At 50.9% G+C, this 5,569-nt stretch overlaps 1 pseudogene; it reads right to left on the bottom strand.

Moving 5' to 3' along the window:
- Positions 1-4,253: 4,253 nt before the first annotated feature.
- On the bottom strand, positions 4,254-5,198 carry LOC126913610 (olfactory receptor 14C36-like; annotated as a pseudogene).
- Positions 5,199-5,569: the final 371 nt, after the last annotated feature.

Below are 5,569 nucleotides of genomic sequence, written 5' to 3'. Positions count from 1 at the left end.
TCCCAGTTAGATGACTGCTATGGGGAGGTTAGGAGTAGCCTGGCCAGGAGAGATGTGAGATTTGGGGGAGGGAAGAGAAAGGGAAGAGGAGCTCGGAAGCTTACTTTCTAGAGGTTAGGGGATTGATGTGATGTTGATGCTGCTGTAACACTGGCTTAAAACAGTCAAGTATGGTCCTTACACTATTTTCAACAGTATCAATAATCCCTCAACATAAACATTAGTCCAACACCCTGGCAGGAATCCACTACTCTAATGCAGAACTTCGAAGTATCGCCTGAAGAAAAACTCAGCCTATAGCCCCTTTCCCTTACCTTTACTCTCTTGCTTACGCTAATCACTGCCCTTAACATTGACATTAAAATGCTCTATTTAACCCCAGACATCTTGACAAACCTAAACAAAACCCTTAACCAAAGTGCATGCCCATACCCTAACCAGAGAATGACTCCACAAGACGAACACCAACCCTCCAACTAAAATTTGCTTAATCTCTAACCAGAAAGGTAAAATCTAGGTCACTAGGAGACTAGAAAGAGGCTCAGCTCTGCCTCAGGATGTCCTGCCCCAGCAGGAGGAATGTGACTGTGGCAGTGACTGTGAGGTCACTTCTGTCTCTGCAGCTGATAGGGCAGCAGCAGGAACGTGTCACGGAAAGGGACTGTGAGGTCCCTTCTGTCTGTAGGTGGCACGTCACCCTTGGCTTCTCCCTGGGATCGGCACTTTGGGGCTGACATGTGCCAGTGGCCCTGCTAGGCCAGCAGAAGGCCCCTGCTTGGCATGCTGACTGTGGGATCCCCTCTGCCTCCATCCCCAGGAGGACCCAGACAGAAAGAAGGCCCGCATAGGGGTTGTCCTGTCCCTTCTGCTTGAGTCCAGCACTGGACAGCACGAGGCACAAGGCTTGGCTGTGTCTAGCCAAGAAGCTGCAAGGCCAGCAGCAGGCCCAGGGCTTGGAAGATGCTGGTGACTACCTATGATCAGACTCTAGCTTTGTGTTTCAAGGAACAGCTGGTGAGGTTTGATGAGACATGGATGAGATGATGGAAATGCCTGGATGAGAGCAAGGTGGTGGACAGAGATGGGTGTCTGCAGACTTCAAGGAAATAGGACAAAGTGTGGACAGCATAGAAAAGCCTGCAGAGAAGAAGGCAGAGGGTGCTGGCAAGAAGGGAAGGCCCCAACAGCCCTGACATTTTTGTCCCTTTGGCTAGAGCTTCTGAGGAGACGAGATATAGTCATTGCAATGGGGCCTCACTGCTTCCTTGATACCCTGTGCAGGGGTGGGGAGGTGTCATAATGAAGTTCTTCTCGTGGCATCACACTGCCCACCACATCATACAGACCCCAAGAAGAGCCCTGAGCCAGACGTGGGGGTGCAGGATCTCCCCTCCCAGTGGCTGGGGTCAGGCCTTGGCCCTTCTGCTTCACCAAAACCAACCAAGACTTTTCTCAGCACAGCGCTTTGCCTGTCTGCAATCATGGCCTCCAATTATCTGCCCTAACAAGTCCCTGGGGAGGCTTTCTTAGTAACAGCCCTCAGTGGGGCCCATTAATACTCCAAGTCACTTCAACTTTTCCTTCTGACTTTACTTTCTCAAGCACGTTGCATCATTCTCCTCTCAGTACCCAAGTTTCATTGACTCAGCACCTAAAATACACCACGGAACTCATTAAAACAGAGAAAGTCCTAAGCAGCCATATCTCTCCCACAGTTTTCTTCACGTCTTCAAGACTTGTGCAGCTAATTGGAGAGCTTTCATGGTGTAGTTAAGGAGGAAGATTTCAAAGAGCATCTAATAGAAATCTTTCCTCCTTTTAAAGGCTGAATTTTGTTGCATTTCAGTTTGGAGCATCATTTTCCTATAGATATTGGTCTAAGGGTTACTCCTTTGAAGCCCTGTATAGGTAGGAAGAGCAGGGTTTTTCCTATTTAAAAACAAACAGCAGGAAATCATGCTGCAATTTTCAAAAAAAAAATAAATAACAAAGTTCAAGTTCCTCATTTTTTAGCCTCCAGTGAATGTTTACCTTCCCAAAACGATGACTGTTCATGATATATTTTACACTGATTAATAGGAAATTTAAAATAATTGTGTTAATATTAATCCCATATCATACTAATTCAATGATAAATAATGAGTTTCTTGCTAAGGAAACCATTAGACAGACTGCTGAGAGATGGGCGAGCTGGAACTCACTGAAACTCAAAGCAGCAACTGGGTTGGTGAGAGCGGTCTGAATGATCAAAGAGTAAGGGGAGGGCAAAGCAGGAGAACCATGGGAAGTGCATGGGTCCAGACAGGCAGCTGGAAAGGGGACATTCAGCAGGGTCTGTGTAATCAAGTCAGGTTTTCTGCCTGGAAGATGAGGGAAGCACACCATGATAGACAAAGCGATGACAATGCAAGTACAGGTGAACACCAGTATTTCTTCTCCTGTGCTGAATATAGATCATGGAAATTCTCATTTCTTCGTGATAGAAATTACACTTCACGTGAGACATTTTACGGAAGGGATTGAATCATTTGAGCTGATGAGTAGTTGCTTTATTAGTTAAGGACTAAAAGAAATACTGAGTATTGCAGGCAGAGCTTTGCTGTCTGACCATAAGCAACCAGGGAAAACCTCCTGTGGCCCCGTTGTGTTTGAGGCACTTCCCTGGACCAGCAGATGTCAGAAAAGACCTGCAGGAGACCAGAGCCCTTTGGGAAAATCAGGTGGAGCCAGGTGGAGTTCCCAGGGCACCTCCACTGCCAGCAGTGGTCTTTGTCCCTGTAACTGCAGCCCAGCCCAGCACAGGAAACCCCTTCAAAGACAACACCCTAGTTCAGTGGGTTCCTGGGGTTGACCTAGATTTGAAATGGCCATTGGGAACCCATGATACTCTCCCTTAGTTCTACTAGACACTTTGAACATCCATTTACCTTCCTGGGTCATCTTCCTGGGTCATCTAGCAAACTCAGGCTGAAAAACTCAAGTATAGCATGCTTCAAATGGCTGAGGCAGAATCCATCAGCTTGCTCCACTTTGGGGAATCATCCCCTTCCAACTAGGGATATGAAAGTGAAAAGTGTGAAATGACCCGTCAGGTCAATGCGCAGAGTAAGGGAAAGTCACACATATTGTGCTGGAGTGTCAGAAGGCAAAAAGCACTGCACTGTGCCTCAGAGTAATCAAGGAGACCTAATCCAGTTCATCTGTGAGATAAAGCAGAGTGAAGGACGCTGAGTTGTGTCCTAACATGAAGAAGGATGTACATCCCTGGTGAAGGAACCTGTCTTTTTGTGCCATCACCAATGCAAATTACACAAGAACTACATCAAATAAAGGTAACCTGTCCCACCCTGGCCCTGTCACACCACGGGGCAGCGGAGGGACCTTTTTCAGTTTCAGCCTCTTTTTCAGAGAGGCTTTGCCCTCTCCCTGCTGCACCACGGGGCAGAGCCTGGCCCTGGACGCTCCGTGAGCGCCGTGCAGGTCCTGGCAGGCTGTGGTTAGGGACGAATGCCCTGGGCCCCCTTCCTGCTCTGCCCAGGCCAGCAAGGGCCCCGAGCGGCCTCCTGTCCCCTGCCCCTGCAGCTCTGGGCTCCCTTCCCCAGCCCTGGCTCTGCAGCACCAAGCCCTGCTGGGAGCCCTCCCCTGCATGCTGCCACCGCTCCCTGACGCTGCTGGTGCCCTCTGCCGGGCACTGCCCAGCCCAGCCCAGCCCCTGCCCAATCTCTCCCCACCCCCCTGCCCTTGCCTGGTCACCCAGTCTTGGCCCTTTCCTACTGTTCACTGAAGGCCTCTGAGACCTTTGTGCTGTGGCCTCGCTGTGTGTCCTGGCATTGCAGAGCTCCCATCAGCCCGTGCATCCTTTGGCTTAGCTTTACTGTGAAGACCCACTCGCTGCCCACCCAACACAAGGCACACGGCATCCCAGGAGAACCCTTAGGGTATCCTGGTGGCTCCCGATACCTCCCTGATGCCGCCAGCCCTGTCACGTTTCAATCCCAGGAAGCTGCTTCTTGAGCGGTCAGGGCCTCCAGGGGCACTGGGAATCCACCAGTGACGACTCAGTCCAGCCCTGACTCCCTCACCCAGCACCCCGTGCCCTCCTGCCCCTGTGTCCTGGTGGCACCCAAGCACAAGAGTGAGGCCTTGAGCCTGGCATTCCCTGAGCAGTCTTCTGCACTCCAGTTTGGGAAGAAGAGCCCTGAGCACTGAGCAACTTCATTTTACTAAGAAGATGCCACAACAGAGACCAGGTGTCATTTAGGAATAAACACATTCTCTGGGTCACACAGAGGGTTGGTCATCTGGAAAAGAGGAATGAAAACAAACATTTAACTGCAAACCGAATTTTAAACAATGCTACACCTAAAGGTCACAAATTGCCTGAGATTAACTTGAACAAAACTAGAAAAGTGAGACAGCCATTCATTGCTAAGTGAATATTACCACTAGAATCAGTTTCTTCAGCGTGGCTTTCAGGTCCTGGTTCCTCATGCTGTAGATGAGGGGGTTCACTGCTGGAGGTACTACCACGTATAAAACTGCCACCACCAGGTCCAACGATGGTGAGGAGTCAGGAGGGGGGCTTCAGGTAGGCAACCATGCATGGTGCTGACAAACAGGGAGACCACGGCCAGGTGAGGGAGGCACGTGGAAAAGGCTTTGTGCCGGCCCTGCTCAGAGGGCATCCTCAGCACTGCCCTGAAGATCTGCACATAGGACAGCACAATGAAGACAAAACAACCAAAGCTAAAGAAAAACTAAATACAAGTGCCCCAACTTCCCTGAGGTAGGCATCTGAGCAGGAGAGCTTGAGGATCTGGGGGATCTCACAGAAGAACTGGTCCACAGCATTGCCTTGGCAGAGGGGCAGGGAAAATGTAGTGGCCGTGTGCAGGACAGCATTGAGAAAGCCACTGCCCCAGGCAGCTGCTGCCATCTGGGCACAAGCTCTGCTGCCCACGAGGCTCCCGTAGTGCAGGGGCTTGCAGATGGCAACGTAGCGGTCATAGGCCATGATGGTGAGAAAACAATACTCCGCTCCAACAAAGAAGACAAACAGAAAGACCTGGGCAGCACATCCTTGATAGGAGATGGCCCTGGTGTCCCAGAGGGCATTGGCCATGGCTTTGGGCAGAGTGGTGGAGATGGCATCCCAGGTCGAGGAGGGCGAGGTTGAGGAGGAAGAAGTACATGGGGGTGTGGAGGCGGTGGTGGCAGGCTACGGCGGTGAGGATGAGGCCGTTGCCCAGGAGGGCAGCCAGGTAGATGCCCAGGAAGAGCCCGAAGTGCAGGAGCTGCAGCTCCCGCGTGTCTGCGAATGCCAGCAGGAGGAACTCAGGTGATGGAGCTGCTGTTGGACATCTGCTGTTTAGAGGCATCGGGTTCTGCTCAAAGAATAGAAAGACAGTAAGAATGTACAACCGACTTAGCTAGAGGGAAACTGATACCATTTCTCATTTAAACCTCCCCAAATGATTCTCCACAGCCAGGCAGGCATATGGCAGGTCCCTTTCCTGAGTTCTACTTGGTCCTGCCTTAGGGTGTCCCTGGGAGCAGGAGACTTTGCTCT

The sequence above is a fragment of the Cygnus atratus genome, chromosome 31 (genome assembly GCF_013377495.2).
Source record: "Cygnus atratus isolate AKBS03 ecotype Queensland, Australia chromosome 31, CAtr_DNAZoo_HiC_assembly, whole genome shotgun sequence".
Taxonomy (NCBI): Eukaryota; Metazoa; Chordata; class Aves; order Anseriformes; family Anatidae; genus Cygnus; species Cygnus atratus.
The sequence above is the reverse complement of the archived record's forward strand: the minus strand, read 5'-3'. Positions and strand labels throughout refer to the sequence as shown.